Below are 22,183 nucleotides of genomic sequence, written 5' to 3'. Positions count from 1 at the left end.
GACTGAACTTTGTTAAGTCGCTGTCTTACTGCAGTAAACGTAGTGCTGCTTCCCTCTTACGAGGGAAGTGCATCACTCCTTTCGCAACAGAAGTCTTTTCTCAAACCTTTTGCAACTAAATCATAGGTGGAAGAGACAAAAGGGGCATGTTGTAGAATGTCATGTAGTACACCTCTGTTTTCTTCCCTGCTCTGCTGTCGGATATTAGACCAATCACTTGTAAACCCCTATGGATTTCCTATCTATGGAATGAAAGGCCAGTGACGCAAAGGACTTAGAAACTTCTTCCATTACATGCCTGCTTTCCTGTAGTTTTACTCTTGTTGTTTATTTATATCCACCATATTTAATAAATACTGTCTGTATATTAAGATAATTCTCCAAGAATGAAATGAATCACCATCTAAAGGTTCTTCTATCTCTCTAGTTTAGAGGGAAACATCCAAATCAGAGTCAATATATTCCGCTCCTCAGGCTGACAGTGCAAACAAAATGCATAACGTAAAATACTGAAAATCTTCAGTGGCATCTAAGCACACTGCAGGGGGCTTTCAAAGCATCCTGAGGATGCTATCAGCTCACAGAAAAGAATTTCTCCATCTGATAGCAGTCAGCGTGCTATATGCAACAGCTAGTTGTGTTTATGTTCAACCTCAGTGCAACAGCTCACAGTGCTCCAATTTTGCCTTGCCATTGTTTTATATGATGTCATCCCCAGGCTAAATCTCTTGATCCACAGCCTGAGAAACATAGGTGGAAAGGATGCCCTGATGTCAGCTGTCACTGTCCACCTATCTAGCCTGAACTTCATCAGTTTCTCTAGGAGGATGTCATGAGAGACTGTGTCAAAAGCCTTGTTGCAACTGAGGTAAACAAGTACCTCTCCTCTCCCCTCACCCGCCAAGCCAATCATCTCCTCAGAGCAGGCTGGCAGCTTTGTTAAGCAGAGTTTTCCCCTCATAAAGCCATCCTGTCTACCTCCAGCCTATCACCTTTCCTTCCCATGTCTGGAAATGATGCCCAGGATTAGTTGCTCCATCACCATCCTAGGGACTGAGGTGAGGCTGACTGGCTTGTAGTTCCCTGAATCCTCCTCCTTGCCCTTCTTGAAGGTAGCAGGGGCGTTTGCTCTCTTGCAGTCCTTGGGAATCTCTCCTGTACACTTCCTTTTTAGGTTTGAGGTCAGCCAGGAGCTCCTTGTTCATCCACATAGGCCTCTTGCTACCTCTGCTTGATTTCCTGCTTGTTGGAATGGACCACTCTTGAGCTTGGAGGAGGTGATCCTTGAATATCAGCCAGCTGTCTTGGACCCCTCTTCCCTCCAGGACCATAACATATGGAATCCTTCCCGAGCAGGCCAAATTCTCTTCTCCTCAAGCCCAGGGTATTGATCCTGCCTTTTGCCCTCTGCTCCCTCCTCACAGGATCCTCAGCTCCACCATTTTGTGGTCACTGCAGCTAAGACTGCCCCCGACTTCCACATCTCCAATCAGTCCTTCCTTGTTTGTATGTGTGAGATCCAGAGTGCCTCTCCTCCTCAGCTCCTTGATCACCTGTGTTAGAAAGCTGTCATCAATGCACTCCATAAACTCCCTGGATTTCTTGTGCCCTACTCCGTTGTCCAGCCAGCCAATATCAGGGTGGTTGAAGCTCATAGGACCAGGGCCTATGGACATAAACTTTATTCCAGTTCTCTGAAGAATGCCTCACCTATTCTTCCTGAAGAGACTGTCTACAGCAGACACCCATTACATGGTCACCAGTGCTGGTCTGCCCCCAGTCCTGACCCATGAGCTCTCAGCTGGCCCCTCACCTGTCCCCACAGAGAGCTCCATGCATTCCAGCTGCTCATTCAAGTATTTCTCTTCTCTTCACACTTGAAACAGATTGCATTTTAAGCAAGAGCCTAAATTTTGTCAAATTTAACTTGATGGCTTCAAGGAAGTACTTCAGCTGCTGCCTTGTACATCATACCCATTCAACTTCATCTGCAACATCTAAGTTGATTGTAGAGAGGGGCACACTATTTCTGTGCTCATCCTGCACCACAGGTGTCTGCCTCCTGACACTATAGAGAAAGAAGACTGAAATCAATATTCAGAGATATGACATCCCCACTGTTGAAGGGACCATGTCTGTACTTACCAACAGTTTGTGCCATTAGGGACAAATTCAAAAGACTCTTTTGCTCTTCCCATGAGTCTGAACAATAGTGTACTAAGCTGTCACAGCAGAAGAGTCTGGCAGGTGAGCGTTCCACAGGTCAGCTGGTGACCACTGTTCAAACAGCCTACATAAGACTTCCTCCAGGAAAGCAAAGGTTCTTCCGTGTCAAAACCATGATGCTACAGAGCCTCCCACAGAGTTCAGTGTCCTGACCAACAGTAAGGGTGGGACTCAGTTCTAAGAGACACTCACAGACACTAAGCAGCAGTGGGGTGAAGGGGGTGGTCATGGCCACGTATTTTTCATTCCATAGACGCACCCTCCAGTAGCCCACCTCCTGCTTGGGGTCCTCTACATGGCAGCTGGCAGACTCATAACAGACACCTAGGGCCCAGTGGGTTTTGTCTCCTACTTCAGCCTCCCAGTAGTGGCAGCCTGATGAATAGGCAGATGATCCCAGCACACAGGGGCAAGTGGTGAAACACTGAGAGCTGTGTGGCAGCTCCTGGGGGATGTCAGTGAAATAAACACTCTTGAGATTCTCCGAGAGCACCACACTGGCATGAGCTGTCTGAGGGTCCAGAGACACATCTCCTTTGGCAGAGCAGAGACTATGAGAAAGCAGAGAAAACCAAGGGGGAGGGAGCAATGGATTCACACACCTCACCCCAGAAGAATCAGCTAGAGAAGAGCAATTACACAGCTATTTGCCCATTGACCACAAGGCAGCTGGGCATCTGTCAACCCTCCATGCCCCATCTCCTCACCATACCGCACGCTTGAATTGCCTTCTCTGAGTCCCTACCCCAAATTGTCTTAGCTCTATGCTATGCCACCTTTCTCCTGAAGTTGCTTACCTTCCTCTGATAGTCTACACTGTCATCTGTTTCATCTCTCAAGCGCCCCACTCCTGACCCCTTATTCAGGCAGGCACCAACAATACTGGCACCAGGGGTCACTTCTGCACTTTGGCAGAGTGACAGGGGTGCTGTTGAGCACATGCACTGATATAATGGGCTTTCTCCACAAAGGGGCCCACAAATGAGCTCTCAGGTCCATTCATTGGGTTCACCAACAAGATAACCATTTAAATGAGAAGAGTCAAGTCTAGTCACTTCAACATTTTAAACCAGGCCTAGACATACAGGTGAATTCAGAATGCCAAACAGAAGACACTTTTCAGAGCCAAGGACTGGACTCAAGTCCCAGACCTAGGTCTCTATATAGCTTGACTACCAGGGTACTTCTTCAGCATCTTCTTAAGCTGAAATAATGGCCTAGGGAAACAGGCCGTTGCCCTCTTCAGCTCAAGAGGGACAGAAGGTAGCTCCAGGTTCTTAAGTGTTTCATGCCTAAGGAAAGAAGTGACCTCATCTAGTAATCGAATCAATCACAGTGTCTAGAAGATGCCATTCCCTAGTACAAAACACAGCAGCTGTTTCTAGGAATTATTGCTATGCTAAGGTTGAAATGCTGGAAGCTTACCAAAAGTCTATATTCCCACTGAGAAACCATGAGAGGAAAAAATTAAGGGGAAGAAGCTGACAGTTCATATATATTGGGATTTGGCCCAGAGTCAGTATAACTATCCTGGTCTGAGAAAAGGCAAAGGATGGAACTGACCACCAATATATCAGGTTTTATCTTCCAGGGGGATCATTCTATTACAGTGCAATGCAGCCAGTCTCCTAACACTGCACTGAAACATTGGCATGGCATTAATCCCAGAGGAAAGGAGCACTCCTACCAAGCAATTGCATCTTCAACTACTAACGGCTCCTTCCCTATCCCCTCCCCTCCCCCCAGATAGGAAGAGGAATAGGGTACATCACCTCTGCAGAACACTCTACATGTCCTAGAAAAGGAGAGGGAAGACAACAAGTCAGATCCCACCAACCCCCCCCCCCCCATCAGCATAAATATTGTAGGGTGTGTCTGCATGCCCAGCAATCCTTTTGCCTGTTAGTGCTGGGCTTTATCTAACCCAGGTGTCATTAATTCTGCTAATTATTTGGGGGAAATGGAAAGAAAGGCAGCACTTGTAAGGTCTGGCTCATGACATCTGGATGAGTCACACCCCATTTTTACCCTTTGAGTATAAAGTCTTGCTTTCCAAGGTGCAGACCTACCATGACTAAGTTTAAAGCTCAGCCTTTTCCTCACCTCACCAAGAAAGATGAAAGTCATGTTGCTCTCAGCTAGACCACATGGAAGAGATTAAACAGGGAGATCCAGGGCTCCTGGTTGCAGAGGGCCATACAGATTAATAGTGACCTCTCAAAATGCAAGGCAGAGCTTCAGCCCTGCCCCAGAGAAAGGGACTGCCACAAGAGCTTCTTTGAAAGGCTGTGATCCACACATTGGTGTAGGAAAAGCCCCAGCATACAAACCTTGAGCACCCCTGCTCTGGACTCCAGGCATCTTTCCATGTCCACCATGAGGGTGTTGAGAGAGCAGCACTGCTCCGAGGGGTGTGCTGTGGCGGTCTTCAGCCTCCCCAGCATCTCAATCTCTTCTGTGCTCAGGCAATGCAACTGCTGGTCCTCCTCTTGCTCCGGGAAGGAGTGCAGCTCCTCAAAGTCACAGGTAATGCACTTATGACAGTTCCACACTAACTCCTGTGGGACAGAGAAGTCACCAGGAGATTAGAGAGCATCTCCCAGCTGGGGACTGACCTGAGGCAACACCCCCAGGGAAGAAAGAGCCCCTCTTGTCAACTCTTCTGAGCTCACCACACCACTCCAGTTCACTCCAGCTGGGTGGGCCTAAAGAGAAGGCCCCTACCCCACTCCTCTCAGCTCTGCCCCTTCTTCCACTTACTCTCAGCTCCTTGGGCTTTTTCTCCTCCATGGATAAATGTTCCTTCAAATCCTTTGCTTTTCTGCCCAGATGCTCCACGCAAGCTTGTAGCTTATCCTGGAGAGGGAAGGGCAAGAGATTCTACTCAGGCAAAATGGTCCAAGGCATCAGATGCTGAAGCAGCACTGAGAAGGCTTGGATCACACCAGCTGAGAATCATATACCAATTGATCTGACATGTCACTTCATGCACTTTGCTTTCATGGGACGTCAGTTATAAATTCCAGCAATCCTCTGGCTATTCAGACTGAACATCTGCATCAGGTACTACACTGAGTGTTTCTGGGTTAAAGTTCTGAACACCTGTGTGTACAGCAGCAATACAGGCTACAATATTCCTCTGCCTTCAAAATTTAGCTTCTGAACAGCAGATAGAAGTGCAGACAAGGAGTCAAAGCAAGATAGTTCTACACTGTATAGCTTAATTTTTTCTAGGGAGTCAATCACCAGAGCAACTTTCCAGGAAACCTACTGTATCTCTGAATCAAAATGGAACTTCTGACTCCACCCTCAGATGTGGGACAGCAGGAATTACTCAGTGGAACATCACAAATTTTGCTCTAACACTCCCTCCTGCCTCTGAAAACGACTAATCGAATCCTAAGTTGAGATTCCTAAAAAAAAAATAAAGAATTGGGGGGGGGGGGTCCTGAAAAATGCCTCCAACATTTTGGATGCAACTTGTGCAGACACCTTGGCTGGGATTCTGTCCAAGATTAAGACATCTACATTTAGATGAATTAGATGAATTAGATGCCTAAATTCCACTAGATGTCAGTATAGTCACAGGAGTATTCTAGAAAGCTAATTAGCTGACTATGCATCTACTGTCCGGTGAAGTGAATAAGCACATTTGTCAGACTGTTGGTTCTAGCCACCAGCACAGCTAGCTCAATTGGTTGAGGTTGCCTCAGAGGGTGAAGCACACATCCCACTCAGCTGCTGGAATGTTTCTTCAGCTTCAAGATGGAGAGCCCGTGAGCAGTAACATCAGTTTCTGATGTCGGAATCATTACTGTAGTTTTGGGTGGTCTCACCTCAAGCTGGCCATGAGGTATAGGCACATTTCTACATACAGCTGCCTTAGTTCCCGTTCCTCCTTGCTCTATCCATTAGACTCCAGTTTCTTTACTGGATCATAGAAACGAAACCCTGAGCCCCCAGCACATACCCTCCTCCTTCTGTAGCAGGGACTGTCTTTCTCCTCCCTGTTTGCAGAGAAGAGCGGAATCTACTAATAAGTTCTGCTTCGCTGCTTAGAGCGGGTAGGAGCCAGTAGTCACTGGGCCTACACTCAGCTCTTATGCCTAGATTAAACTCCTTCCCAGAACTGGGGAGGCCCTACATCCTCTTTCATAATCTACTCATGTTCTGATCCCTAGACTCCACTTCCAAACTGTGGTGCTTGAATACAAATTTCTCTAGAGTTTCTCTGGTCGCTAGCACCCTTTTGAAATATTTAGCGTCAAAGTCAAACTAGAGATGCAACACTTGTTCCCAGACTGTTCTGCTGCATTCCTGTGACTTAACAAGTATTGGTGGGTCTGAACTGCCCTACTGCCTTACTTAGGATGAGATGGTTAGAAGTTTAAAGACTGGAGTGGAATGCCAGGTATCTCAAACCTTGTGAAGGAAATGCTTTCTAGCAGTACCTCCGGGAGATACCACTTGCTTTCCTTGTGTTGTTTGAGGGCTTCATCCAGGGGCCCTCCTGTATGAGCGAGATGGCCGTGGGAGACTGCACACACCACACACATGGCTTCCTGGTCCTCCTTGCAGAAGAGACTGATGACCTCATGGTGCCGGCAGCAGAGCTTCTCGTTCTGCATCTTTTCCTTGACAAAAGGCAACTGCCGGGCTGTCTCCACTATGCTGGCCAGCTGCCGGTTGGGGTACATGACTTGCTGAGCACAAACATGCTGACACATTGGGCAGCTGAAGTCCTTGACCGCTGGCTCCCAGTAGTGGGTGATGCAGGCTCTACACAAGCTGTGGCCACCAGGAATCATGACAGGGTCCTGCAGGTAGTCAGACTGATGGAGCAAGTGGTGTCCATGTTAAGGACCTCCAAATGACTGAGGCAAGCCATTGGTGGTAGTGCTATGAGATGGGCACAGACTTCGGGAGACAGTTCCTATATCCTGATATACGAATAGTCACCTGGAGGGAAAAAAAGAAAAAGAAAAAAAAGAAAACCACACCACAGAGCAAATAGATCACATACATGCATTATGCAGCATGTGGACTCAAGGAAGCCTAAGAATCAGGCCTCATAGATATTCTCTCCTAGCTTGAGTGAGGAGAGAAGACTAGAGAAAAGACATGGGCTATGTAACCCAGACACCTGGTTCAGCTTCATTGTCCTGTTCCTCACTGACCAAGGCAAGCAGTAATTTAAGTAACAAGCATTTATTGAATTCCCCAGTACCTTGCAGGAGGAGTTCTTTCCCCATATCAGACATGGGGGGGGAAGGCAGGCTGGAAATAGCACGCATGTTAGCAAGCGTAGTAGTACTGAATATTTCTGCTCTGTCACCTACATACAGACTTTTTCCCTTGAACTCAGTACATGGGGACTAGACACACAGAGAAACAGAAATGAGAGGTCCCACTTTCATACATAGCCCCCTGAAGGCAGTCTGGAAGAGGACTTATTAAAAGATAGCCCAGGCCTCATGGCATAGACTAAATAGACTAGCTTCCCCCTCTCACTGTTTACACATGGTGCTTACAAGATGAAAAATTCCAATGCAAACAAGTTTTTCAACAAAGAAAACATTTTTCATCCAGAGGGTGACAAAACGCTGGGACAGAAGCCTAGAGAGACTGTGAAACCTTCATACTTGGAGACAGGGAAAAACCAGCTGGATAAGACCCTTAATGTCTTAATCTAATTAGGCCTACTTTGAGCAAAAGACTAAATTAGGAGACCTACAGAGAACTCATTGAACATAAACTAGTCCACAATTTCACAACCCTGTAGATCTCCACTTCAAAAAAGAAAAAGCATACTACAGTTGAAGGAAATCAACAGGAGCAGGACACCCCTAGACAGACTGAAAAAGAACAAGTCTAACCAAGTAAGACCTCTTGATAAAATTTTAAAAGCTAGAAGCACTACGAGTTAGGCATTCAGGGCATCTAAGCTTTTTGGTCACAACACTACCTTGCCAAGGATAACTTCCAAGCTAAAGAATTTGTTAGGCAATACACATCCCAGGTGGACTGCCACAGACCTTTGCTTTCAGCAACTAGAGAACAATTCCCCCTCTTCTCCTTTACAGAAAAAAACACAGATGTGGCTAACAATGGCATTTATATAGGAGCAACAGCTGTGATTGCCACCCACATGCCCTTTCCTACCTCACCCTATGAGTATGAATATGAAGCATATTAATTTGTGGTTTTAGGGATTAGTCATGGAATCTCTCTCCTTTCCCTCTACGTTGGATGTATATTCCCTGAGATGTTGCAGAAATCCTCTGCGCCCTCCGGGGTGACCCCTTCATTGATGTTAGGAGAAACAGTGCAGGTTTCCTTGACTGCAGAAGCAACTTTGACACCTGTGGTATGGTCAGAAATACAAGTTTATTGTCCTGTTCCAGGCTGTGTTGATCAGATTCAGGACTAATCAACAGGTACCCACAAGCAGCCCTAATGTCATTAGCTTATATTTCTCTTTCCTCTCTTCCCCTCCCAACTATGCTTTCCCTTTTGACTCCTGTTTTGCTCGTTTCACACCTGTATTTGCTATTTATATGATTATGTTGGTAACTATAGCCTTCCTGAGCAACTTTGCTAAGACAGCAATCCTATTTCACTGTCTTTCAATATCCTTCACCCATGGGGAGTTCCTGACAAGCCTCTTTCACTCTCTGTAATGTCCAGCAGTTTCTCGTGTTTTTATCCTATTAGTGTAACCTCGGGTCATGGAGAGCCACCTGCCCAGATAGATAAAAGCCTTTTCAGATCTCCTTCTTTTTCAGAGTGCTGGGTATTACCAAGAGTGGAATAAATCCAAATCTTCTCAACATTTTGGAAAGAGACCATCTCTGTTATACGAAACTGAAATAACAGAGATAAAGTCTGTTTCTATTTAAAAGTAGACTGAAATTTAGCAAAACATCATTTCAGGACAATGTGGAACTGGAAGATTACAGTCTAGGAATCCTAGAATAGCCTCATTTTCACACGTGTTCTTTGTGGCTTGTATGTCCAATTTATTGATAGAATTGATACAGCAGCAGCAGCAGATTGTAGTGATGTATTGTTCCGTGCAAACAAATTGCAGTTACTTACCTTTGGTTTAATAAAGACATGATAAGTGAAAATGGATATGAATTTAACTCTTTTCATAGTCGTGGAGTTTAAGTGCAGCTGACATCTACTCTGGAATATCATTGTAATCCCATGCAGACAAATGCATTTGAAACCTTAATTTCCCCAAAGATGCTGACCATCCATTTCTGTCTTCACAGGTAACTCTGTATATCCTGCACACCTTCAAAAGTCAGCTCAGGAATTCATACGTCCATGTACCTACTAGTCAGACAGTCAGTTTGTTATGAGAGTGAATGGAGCTTGGTTTGGTGCAGGAATGAGCAGAATTAATCAAAGAGTGTTTTCTATCAGACATTTGTCTAGTAGAATGCCATCAAAGTTGGCTGGAAAGAGTTGGAATCCAACCAGTGGACTTTAATATCTTTTTCTGAATAATAAAAAAAAAATATTAGTATCACAGTTATAAATATGGCAGTGAAGGAATAGTTGGTTTATTTGTAATAAAACTGGAGTAGCTCTACATGCATATGCCTGCTTATGGAATTCATCTCACCTAGAGATATACCTTTAAGCATGCCTTCGTTTCTGTCTTCCATCTTAGTTTCTTCTCAATAGGGAGGGGGAGGGAAAAAAAAGTAACAGGTGTTTTTACAGAATGGTTCATGTGAGTATCTTAGACATCTGCTACAGGATGAGATGAGTTATGCCATAGAAGTGCCCATTTTTTTCCTTCCTTTTCCCTATTCAGGATGTGTAGAATGATAAGCTCAGGAGGCTGCAGCCAGGGCCTGTCCCTCTGGCCCTGAGCCAGGTGGGCAGAGAAGACCTGGAGATGGTAGCCGAGTTCAACCAAGAGTGCAGATGACCAGGAGAGTTCCTGGTGATGAAGCAGGTGTGAGGTCAAGCTGAGAAGTCAGCCTGCGGGTCAGAGCCAGGATCAGGTAACCAGGGACAGAGAGAGTCCAGTGCCTACTGGGCAGGCCCAAAGTGACAAGATAGGTGCAGGGTCAAGCTGGGAAGTCAGTCCACAGGGCAGGGTCCAGAGCAATGGAGTCTGCACGCTGAGCTGAGCTGAGCTGGAGATCAGTGCTCCTCTAGGGTAGCTCAGACAGAAACTGAAGGCCCAGGGTTGAGCTTAAATGGGGCTCCTGGGCCCATGGGCAGGAGGTGCCAGTGGCTGCCTCAGGCGAGGATGATCAGGCCCATTAAGGCCTATTAGTGCCCTCAGACCCTGAAAACAGTAGTAATATTAAATATTAAAAATAAATATTAAATATTAAAAACTTTTCTGTAATAGCAAGAGCTACAGCTTTACTGTGAGAAAGTACAATTGTGACACTTTTGACGGTGATTATTTTCACCTAAGTTTTTACTTTCAAGTTTGATGCCTTGAAGATATCCCAGCTTTGTTTTCAACTGTTGATAACTAGTACCGGTTCAGCAGTATCGCCTCCACGTTCTGTTTCCATTCCCTTACCTCATACATCCTTGTAGTCTTTTTTTTCCTGACTCACAGTCTGAAGGTGATCATTAACCTTTTAGCAATAGTGGGTCACATTCATCAGGCACCATAGACTGTTTACAGCATTAGTGATGTGGGCGACTCGAGTCTTCCATGCAAGAACAAAGTTACCACACAGCAGGTGGTCCTGAGGGACAGCCTACCCTCTTTTGTTGTGGGTGAATATCCTTGAACCAATTCACATGCATCACAGGCTAAAAATGTGCACACAGAAGAATTTGTTACAAATGCTGAGGCTGGGATTCATCTTACCTAAGTTTAGACTTCTGTTAATGAGCTGCCAAAGCATAAACCAAACTTGTAGGCTCTTTCTATAGCTCATGAAGGCAAATAAAATCTGTTTGCGTCCATAGTTTTGGAAGAGAGATTGATCACACCTGTCTCTGTCTCCCTTGAAAGGTCTATATTTATATCTATGAATTACAGTAGAGTACAGTACAGTAGAGTGGCCAGCTCAGGTTTATGGAATTATTTCAAGTCCACGTTAATGCAGCTTAATGCTGCCCTGAGTTCTGGTTTTGGATCACATTCCATCTGACTCAGGGAGCTGGCTCTCAGAGAACAAAAAGCCACTGGCTTCAGTAGAGAAAGACTTCAGTCTCAGCTGCTTTGGCCAGGGAAGTAGCACAGAGAAGGAAACGGAACCTGCTATAACACTGCCTCAACACACAGAGTTATTAGACAAATGGGTGTAAGACCATTTTTCCCTATCCTTAGGAAGGACTGCAAGTAAAGGTCCCATAAAAAGCTACACTCCCTCTCACTGGGGGTCATCACTCAGAGCAACCCATTCTGCCCATCCTGAACCACTTAGACCCCTTAATGTGTAAGCGTAGTGTCTGAGGAAGAAATATGTTCCACTCTTCCATATCCATAGCTTTATCATTAAGACTGACAGGTGTCATTAAGCAGTAACCAGTCAGTTCCCAGAGCAACTCTGGCAGGATCTAGAAGTACAAATTTTCTGCAAGCAAACATTTTCATGCTTCCTAGAATACCATGGAGGTTGCAGATATTCCTGACTAAACTGTGAGAGAGGACTACAGCAAAGAACGATAAATAACCCAGACAAGCAATACCTGTTGATCCACTTTTAACCCAGCTATCTCCTGAACACCACGGCTTTCACATAGTCTAGACGAGAACTCCGGAAGCCATTACATTGCCAGTCTAATGCAGTCTGGAAGAGGACTCAGTCCAATGCAAATACATTGCAGACCTCACGGTGCAGCCCAAACAGACGAGCTTCCCTCACTCATCATCTTACACATGGCACTGCACATTCATTGTCCCAGGAGTCGCCCCCACTCCTCAACATGAGCAGCCACTGTAAGCACAGTCTAACCAAGGCTGCGTTACCTGGGACATTTCTGCCTGCCTAAGCCCCACTGATGACTTTCGCTGCTAGGGACAGTCAGAGCAGATCACTCTTCAGCTGAGTAACCCAATTCAGCTCTCTGCTCTGAAGGCCAACAGTTTGTCAAACAACCTCTAAGCCCTCGAAGTAGCACAAGTAAGCTAGCTTTTCTGGCAGGTAGAGATGTCCTTAAACTCCTGCCAGAATCAGGGGAAGGGTCTTTGTTCGTATGTCTCAAAGGCTCCTCAGCTTCCCAGAACAGCTGTCTTCATCATCTTATCGTAAAGTAATTTCAATAAGTGTCCAGTGATATTGCAAGAACAGAGAGAGGTTAATGGCAAACTGTTTACTAAAGCATGATATCTATGTCAACATCTTCCAATAGACCATTATTTTTCTTTTCTTCAAAAGAGTTAATTATTCAAGGACCTTACAAGAAAATTATATGTGGGATTAGGTGGAAATGCAAAGGCAGTGTTAAGGCAGAGGCACCAGAACTCTAAGCAAATCACCAGCGATCACCTACTTGAAGAATTTTCTATCTGCATTTGAAGAAAAATCTACGCCGATGGATGGACACATAATCTGAGCCTGGATGGTCCACAGATGAACAGGTTATCACAGCAAAATATCTGCTCCACAGATGAGCAGGCTGCCTGAAACTAGATGGTCCATGAGCCAAAGAGGTTATCTAACAAAGGGCACGAGTCCAAGGGTAGATGTGTTATTAGAGACAACAGGAGTCTTCTGTGGAAAAACCAGCTAACTGTGTATCAGGACTGTGCATTTTAATGAGAGGAAGAATTATCAAGTTTGATCATAATTAATAACAGAGATGGATTCACATTCAGATGGCATACTTAAACTCCACAGAGTTGCACTGCAGCTCTTCAGAGTCAGATAAGCAGAACTGATTCCTCTGATATCTTACACTGTACTGCTATTTACATGAATATGGTCTTATTATTATTAAAAAAATTTGTATTAAAGTTTGCAGTCTAAAGCTTTGTTAAGCTTTGTTTGTGAGTTGATAGGGACAGACCAGGGTTCACTGAACTTGCTAGGACACTTATGTCATCAGTTTCACTAGTAAAAAGTAGTAAGGGCAGGGAATGAGATGGGCATGTCCTATGATCAATGACAACAAAGACACCCTTAGAGGATGATTCCTTCTGCTTATCACACTTATCTGAAGATGGGGTGAATTGTCCTTTGAAGGTGATATTGCTTCCTTTGTCTATAGGGGGAGCCTAGAATAGATGTTGACTAGACCCCTAACCAAGGGTAGGGGAGATTAATTCACAGAAAGATTCTTCATTAGAGTGCATCTGCTGAGACTCCTGATTAAGGCCTGGTGTCTTGCAGGAGATCTAATTTACAGACATTAAACTGCATCGAGAGTCATAAGTACACCAAGTACTTCAGTAACACCATTTTTCTGAAGAAAGAATTCCAAAGCGGCAAGCTGAGTGTTAGAATATCACATTTCATATTGAAGTTGTTTCTCAGCGTGTCGCTCCACTAATGTTTCACAACGCCCAGGCTGCAGGTCAGCTGCAACATATAGGGAAAAGAATGAGCTGTTGCTCTAAAGGCAGTACCGAATTGCAGAGTTCTGCAAACATCGAAGCAAAGAACATTTATCTGGGCATTTATCTGGAGCAGGGAGGGGCTCTACTGCAAGTTTGAAGTCCTAAAGTTTTTCTATTTAGATAAATCTTCTGATTTGTTTCAGTAAGATGTCTTTGTAGTGAACAGGAAACAACTCGCTATTATGAAGGTACATGAAATGTTTCACAGAATCACAGAATGGTTGAGGTTGGAAGGGACCTCTGGAGATCATCTAGTCCAACCCCCTGCCCAAGCAGGGTCACCTACAGCAGTTGCCCAAGATCGCGTCCAGGCGGGTTTTGAATATCTCCAGAGAAGCAGACTCCACAACCTCTCTGGCCAACCTGTTCCAGTGCTCTGTCACCCTCACAGTGAAGAAGTTTTTCCTCATGTTCAGATGGAAGCGTCTGTGTTTCAGTTTGTGCCCGTTGCCTCGCGTCCTGTCACTCGGCACCACTGCAAAGAGTTTGGTCCCATCTTCTCTACACCCTCCCTTCAGATACTTGTACACATTGATAAGATCTCCTCTCAGCCTTCTCTTCTCCAAGCTAAACAGGCCCAGCTCTCTCAGCCTTTCCTCATAAGAGAGATGCTCCAGTCCCCTAATCATCTTGGTAGCCCTTCGCTGGACTTGCTCCAGTAGTGCCACATCCCTCTTGTACTGGGGAGCCCAGAACTGGATGCAGTACTCCAGATGTGGCCTCAGCAGGGCTGAGTAGAGGGGGAGAATCACCTCCCTCGACCTGCTGGCAACACTCTTCCTGATGCACCCCAGCATACCATTGGCCTTCTTGGCCACAAGGGCACATTGCTGCCTCATGCTTAACTTGGTGTCCACCAGCACTCCCAGGTCCTTCTCCACAGAGCTGCTTTCCAGCAGGTCAACCCCCAACCTGTCCTGGTGCATGGGGTTATTCCTCCCTAGGTGCAGGACCCTGCACTTGCCTTTGTTGAACTTCATGAGGTTCTTCTCTCCCCACCTCTCCAGCCTCTTCAGGACTCTCTGAATGGCAGCACAGCCCTCTGGTGTAGCCGCCACTCCTCCCAGTTTTGTATCCTCAGCAAACTTGCTGAGGGTGCACTCTGTGCCTTCATCCAGGTCATTGATGAAGAAGTTGAACAAGACTGGACCCAGTCCTGACCCCTGGGGGACACCACTAGCTACAGGCCTCCAACTAGACTCCACACCACTGATCACAACTCTCTGAGCTCTGCCATTCAGCCAGTTCTCAATCCACCTCACTGTCCACTCATCTAACCCACACTTCCTGAGCCTGTCTATGAGGATGCTATGGGAGACAGTGTCGAAAGCCTTCCTCAAGTCAAGGGAGACAACATCCACTGCTCTCCCCTCATCTACCCAGCCAGTCATTCCATCAGAGAAGGCTATCAGATTGGTTAGGCATGATTTCCCCTTGGCGAAGCCATGCTGACTACTCCTGATCACTTTCTTGTCCTCCACATGCTTGGAGATGGCCTCCAGGATGAGCTGCTCCATCACCTTTCCAGGGATGCAGGTGAGGCTGACTGGCCTGTAGTTGCCTGAGTCCTCCTTCTTGCCCTTTTGGAAGACTGGGGTGACACTGGCTTTCTTCCAGTCTTCAGGCACCTCTCCTGTTCTCCATGACCTTTCAAAGAGGATGGAGAGTGGCTTAGCAATACCATCCGCCAGCTCCCTCAGCACTCGTGGGTGCATCCCATCGGGGCCCATTGATTTGTGGGTGCCAAGTTTCCTTAAATGATCTCTAACCTGATCCTCCTCCACCAAGGGAAAGTCTTCCTTTCTCCAGACTTTCTCTCTTGCCTCCAGGGTCTGGGGTTCCTGAGGGCTGGCCTGAGCAGGAAAGACTGAAGCAAAGGCGGCATTCAGTAACTCTGCCTTCTCTGCATCCTTCGTCACCAGGGCACCCTCCCCGTTCAGCAAAGGGCCCACATTTTCCCTAGTCTTCCTCTTGCTACTGATGTCTTTGAAGAAGCCCTTCTTGTTGTCCTTGACATCCTCTGCCAGATTTAATTCCAAATGGGCCTTAGCCTTCCTCGTCGTATCCCTGCATACTCTGACAATGTTTCTATATTCCTCCCAAGTGGCCTGTCCCCCTTTCCTCTTTCTGTATGCTTCCTTCTTCTGGTTGAGTTTTGCCAGGAGCTCCTTGCTCATCCATGCAGGTCTCCTACCTCCTTTGCTTGACTTCCTACTCATAGGGATGCACCGATCTTGAGCCTGGAGGAAGTGATGTTTGAATATTAACCAGCTCTCTTGAACACCCCTTCCTTCTAGGGCCCTAACCCATGGCATTCCTCCAAGTAGGTCCCTGAAGAGGCCAAAGTTTGCTCTCCTCAAGTCCAGGGTTGCGATCCTACTCAGTGCCCTGCTGCCTCCTTGCAGGATCCTCAACTCCACCATCTCATGGTCACTGCAGCCAAGGCTGCCCCCGACCTTCACATCTTCCACCAGTCCTTCTTTGTCTGTTAGTACGAGGTCCAGCAGCACACCTCTCCTTGTTGGCTCCTCCACCACCTGTGTCAAGAAGTTGTCACCAATGCTCTGCAGGAACCTCCAGGACTGTTTGTGCCTAGCTGTGCTGTCTTTCCAGCAGATCTCAGGGTAGTTGAAGTCCCCCATGAGAACCAGGGCCTGGGATCGTGAGGCTACTTCCAGCTGTCTGTAGAAGGCCTCATAAGTTTGTAGCTTTTGAAATAAGAGTTTATTTCTGCTACAATACGGCATAAAATATCTCGCACCTTCAGGCAAGGAAGGTAGGCCTATTTCTTCATTTTAGAGATCAAAAAGATCATTTTCAATCTGCAGATAGAATCATAGAGTCATTTAGGTTGGGAAGGATTTCTGGAGGTCATCAAGTCCAACCTCCTCCTCAGAGCAGGTTCAGTCAGATCAGATTGCTCCGGCCCGATCCAGCTGAATTTTAAACATCAGCACAGATGGAGATTCTACAAATTTGCACCTAATCCAGTGTTTGATCCCTCACGTTGGGGCAGGAGAGGGAAATTTCCTCCTTCAGTTTCCCAAGTAGTCCATGGAAGAGAGCAACATGTCGGTAGCAAGCTCATTGAAGCCCTTTTCTGAGAATTAACTAGGCTAGTTGCTGTGCTTTAGGGCAGAAAGTGTTTGGTAGGTTGGAGATAAACAACAGCCAGCTATGCAAAGATAACTCAGTGTGTAAAGGCAGTCTGGTCTTTTGTGCATCTAAGCAGGGTAAGCATTTTGCTCACTTAAACTGTGTACCTAACCATTATAGGCTGGTTTTAATCCTGCTGTCTGCTTCTTGAAATGGGCAAGTACTTCTGAAGATATGGCTCAAGGGGGGAATAAACTGGCTTGGTATCTACAGTACAGACAGTATCTACAGTACAGAGTAGATACTCTTGCCTTTCTGGATGAAACAGGTCAGTAAGAGAATAGTTTTGTACCTATGCGATACCTTGAAGCCTATGCTAGAAACAGACCTCAGCAAGAATTGAAACCTCCATTCAGTCACCCACATGATAAGAACTCTGCTTTGAGAGCGTCAGCCAGGTTACTGGTAACCTCCAAGAGATTAACAATAATTTTTCATGTGAGGTGAAGCTGGTAGAACCTTTACAGGGATGAGTGATTCCCTTTTTGTTCAGGATTCCTTCCCTTTTAGCATGAGATTTTTCCCCCTCTAAATGGAAAGTATTTCATTTGGTGACTCTTCCCAATTTATTCCTGAGCAGAAGATGGCCACTTTTCCTTGACAACAGGGATGCAAGCAAATGAGGAATCCTTTCTCAGCCAAACCTGGAGGATCTTGTGGTATCTCCTCCTCTTTGGGAAGATGCAAAGCTGGGTTTTCCTGCTGCTGTTGCCATTTAGTGCTTACCGCCATTTCATTCAAGAGAGGAAACTCTTACTTTCTTCTGCCAGGATGTGGATTTGTTATTTGTATGTTTACAAGTTGCAGTCCCAAAGGTCAGGGTGGTGGAGGTCCATGTAATTAAGGCAGGTCTTAGCAAGTTGGCACAGCTGCAGCCTAACCATTATATTCCTATTTCATCAAGGCTGAATGGGGGCTGCTTTGTCCCATTAATGGACTTTGTGGCCCATACTGAGCTCTAACTACCCTGCTACCAATGCCCGGGGAGTTAGCTAGTAGGCAAAAAATGTATTGGTGATTGCAATACAGGAAGAATGATGTCTGAACTAATGTCAAGACCATGTATCTTCAGGAACAAGCGGGCCATTGCCCTTGGAGTGGGCCATTTGGATGATACTGTACACCCAACCGTGGCCACGAGTGAGGGGAGAAGAGTGCTCCATAGATGTCCTCAAGAAAAGCAGACTTTTTTCCTTAAAAGAGGAGAAAGAGGGCACACAAAAACCATTGTAGTGCCAAACTAGGACTTGTGTTTCACAGTGCTGCTGCTGCCTTTTGAATAAATTATTTTGTCTTTCTGGGCTTTCTTATCTCACCTGAAAAATAGGAACAGTACTCCCTTGTTTCACAAGTCATTTCAATGCGTAATTAAAGAAGTCTAGTCAGAAGCTATGATGAAAATGCGCCGTACTTCCTTGTGGCTACTGAGACAATCCATTGTGTGTTGCCAGTTTCCCATTACTTCTAGGTGTTGAACCAGTTTCTTGTCGGGAGATAACATGAGTGTGCTAGCAACATGCCTGAGAGGAATCACTGTGTGGCCATTGAGTTCATCCTCTCTGGACTAACAGAAAGCCAAGAGGTGAAGGTAACCTGCTTTTTTTAAGCACATTAATAGGGAATCTTGGAATGATCATGCAGATGAAGGTTGATCCCCCGGCTTCACACACTGTGTACCTTTCCCTCAGTAACTTGGCTTCTGTGGATTTCTGTTACTCCTCAGCTATCTCCCCAAGGTTGCTGGTGAGCTCTTCAGCAGTGAGGAGAGCCACTTCAGTCAGTGCCTGTGTGGCACAGCTATTCACTTTTTTCCTCATGGCTAGCGTTAAGTGTCTCCTGCTGGCAGTAATGGCATATGACTGCATGTGGCTCTCTGTAACCCTCTCCTTTATGCAACTGTCATGTCCTCAAAAGCCTGTACACAGATGGTAATCATCTCCTCTTTAATTGGCTTTGTCCACACACTTGCACAAACTATCTCCACCTTCACATTCTCTTTCTGTGACTTTGGTGTTATTGGTCATTATTTCTGTGACATCCCCCTAGGATCCAGCTTTCATGCTCTGACACCTATAGCAAAGAGACGGTACTTCACATTTTTGGTGTGTTTCGTGGCATCTTCACATCTCTGGCAATTCTCATCTCCTCCATTTACCTCATCTCCACCACCCTGAGGATCCACTCCTCCAAGGGCAGATGCAAAGCCTTCTCCACCTGTGCTTCCCCTCTGAGAGCTCTCTTCTTGTTTTATGGCAGCACCGTTTTTATGTGCGGTAGCCCAATATGCAGCTACTCATTGGACTGAGATAAATGGGCCTCTCTGTTCTCTACAGTGGTGACTCCAGTGCTGAATCTTATCAGCTACAGCCTAAAGGAATAAGGAGGTGAAGGATGCTCTGAGGAGAGTTTTAGGTCATATCAGAGAAACTTCAGCAGACTTGTTAGAAAGAGAACTTTGTTTGGGGAGAATTTATCAAAACCTTGGTACAAAGAGTAGGACTTCCAAGGAAGATTTGATCAGCTTCCAAGGGTGAGATTCAGAAAGGTACTTAATTGTTAGAAGGGATTTTAGGTGGACTTTTAACTGGTTGTATCTGCAACTTCTATCTTGAAAGACTGTGTTCCTCTGCTGCTGAAAGCTGGAGGAATCCTGACTTTTAACTTGCAAGTTCCAAGCACAAACAGGACTCCTGCCTGAGGAGTGCGTGGCACAGAATTGCAGTTCTCTGTTCTATTAGGAACGTTTGCTCATGTAGGAAAACCACCGGTCCGTCAAGATGAGAAAAAGCTTTCAGAGATATTCAAGAGGAGAAAAGAAATGTGATTTGAATTTACGGCCATTTCTGCTACATCTTCAGTATTTGAAAGGAGTAGCCTCTTCCAGTGCAACACACAGAACCTGAAGTTCTGGAAAGGAAATCTTGGAGAAGAGACACCCGTGTTTTTGCCCCCCAAACACTAGGGAAAGTAACTGTCCTCTTCTGTTAAATCTCCCTCTTCTGTCACTCATTACTACCTCCTTTTTTCCCCTTCTGCCTGGAAACATGAAAAAACTACAGAAATGCAAAAAGATTGACTTCTAATTTTGCTACCATTGTGAAGTAACAAGACCTTATTCCTGCTTTTCATCTCCACATATCATCAATCCACTTGAGGCAACTGAGTGAATTGGTAGTTATTTTAAGGACATTGGACATAATCTGAAAGTTAATCAAGCTGCAGTGTTGTTTCACTTAAAGAATGCTGAAATAAGATGGTGACTTACCAACTACATGTCTGTCGTAAATGTGATTTTGAGAATAAATGACCAATCATTTCTGGGAGATGAGAAAGTTGGGAAAGGCTTTGGAATCCTTTTATCAATTCAGTAAGCTAGCTCTAAGGATAGGTGTTCTATCACTAGTAGATGTTTCATCGCTTCTGGCTGAGTTTACAAATGCTGTCCCTCAGTTGGCAGAAGGAGTTGAAATCTTTATTGAGCTGAAAGTGACAGAATTAATCTCAGACAGGTGAGAGGTTCCTGCCTCTGCATAAGGCTTACAGTCAAAGGGGGATGGAAAGAGGTCTCGCGGATTCCCTTTGCATTTCACTGCAAGCCTGTTAGGGCTGTTATTTCCCCTGACTTCCTCTCCTTAAAGCTGTGCATAACTCTAGCAAAGATTGTGTCCCTGTGATCATCTATGGCACCCTAAAGAAGGATTTTACACGTCTCAGGAAAATGTAGCCTTTTGGTCCTGCTAGTTGTCATCTTTCTGTTGCTGCAGAGGCTGAAGCTCATGGGCCAATGTGTAGAGGAATCGAATGTTGTTGTTGTTGTTGACGCCTTCCATAAGCTATGGTCCAGCTGTTGCCTGCTAGCATCCAGCAGCCGGAAGAGAAATCAGAAAAATCATGGCGTTCTTCCCCAAAACATTAAAAAACAAAACAAAAACAGTTTTTAAATTATAAGCCTTAGCTTGAACTGGCCGTGTGCCCTAACCCCTCAGCAGTTTCAGTATGAAGGGGGTCAGTGGGCCCCATCTGTCTTTCTACCTGCCCCACCTAGGGTGAGACAGACCAACCTCTGAAGGCGCCTGTCCCTCTCTGTTGACAATGGTGCTGAGCTAGACAACTGTCCTTCATTGCATGAAGAATTTAGACTGCTACAAATAGGTGGGGATGGTCCCACCTTTAGCTGTGCCCACAGAGTGTGAATGCTGGGTGAGGGACATGCTGGCCCAGGCCTGAGGGACACTATCCCTGTAAGCCTTCAGAATCAGGATTTATCCCAGTTCCGTCCTGCTGGCTGCCATCCACATAATCCACCACGGTGAGGAGAAGACACTGAGACGTCCGCAGTATACTGGTGCATGCCTGTGAAACGGGAACCCACTCTGCCACCCCCTGCATAGAGCAGGGGACATTCGGGGAACCAGAGCATTTCTGACATTGTCCCAGGGTTTGGTCTGTAGATGTGCCGCTCTCCTGTGCAGGGAACACCTTCTTATCTTGAATCACACTTAAGCCATGTTAAGGTGCAACACAAGTGCAAGCAAGTGTTTATAGGGAACGTGAAGTGAAGGAAGAAAAAAGAAAGTGCTTTAGTTACTTTCAGAGTGCATTACACAGATGTCTTTCTCCCTCACGCAGCTCATTTGCTCTTTTCCTCCTGGCAAGGTAGGAGTCAGGGTCCCGTGGCTCCTCGTGGCTCCTTCGTCCTTGTGGAGAACCTTAGCTGCTACAACTAACCTCCCTGTGGCAGCTGTGACTGGCTCTGAGATGATTTAATCTTCCATCTTCACATTTCTTCTCTTCCCTCCTGCAGGAGTAGCTGCTCCAGCTGTTCACTTAGAATACATGTTTCTTCCTTTGCCTGGGCCTGTAGATGTGCCCTGTTGGGCTAGGAGTTATCCTGCGTACAGGAATTATTCCCAGATAACTCTTTTTTTTCATTAACACATAAAATTGTGCCCCCCAATGCTTTCTTTGGTGGCGACAATTTCCTACAGTGAGCAATTTATCTTTCACTTGGATCTTTGATTCTCTATTAGTCTAAACAGTAAAATGCAAAATCTGAGGCAGAGATGAAGGGCAGAGGGGATGGTTAGGAAGGAGGGCATTAGTGAAAGGTGAACTACTGCAGAAAGGCAGAGAGTTGCTGCACTGTAATGGGAAGGGGAGAAGCTTCTCCTCATATCATCTGCATCAGCAACTGACCCAGCCAGCATCTAATATCAGCAGTTTAATTGCTAACCCATGGATTCAGCATAT

This window comes from Apteryx mantelli, chromosome 4 (genome assembly GCF_036417845.1).
Source record: "Apteryx mantelli isolate bAptMan1 chromosome 4, bAptMan1.hap1, whole genome shotgun sequence".
Lineage (NCBI taxonomy): Eukaryota > Metazoa > Chordata > Aves > Apterygiformes > Apterygidae > Apteryx > Apteryx mantelli.
This window is presented reverse-complemented; position numbering follows the sequence as displayed.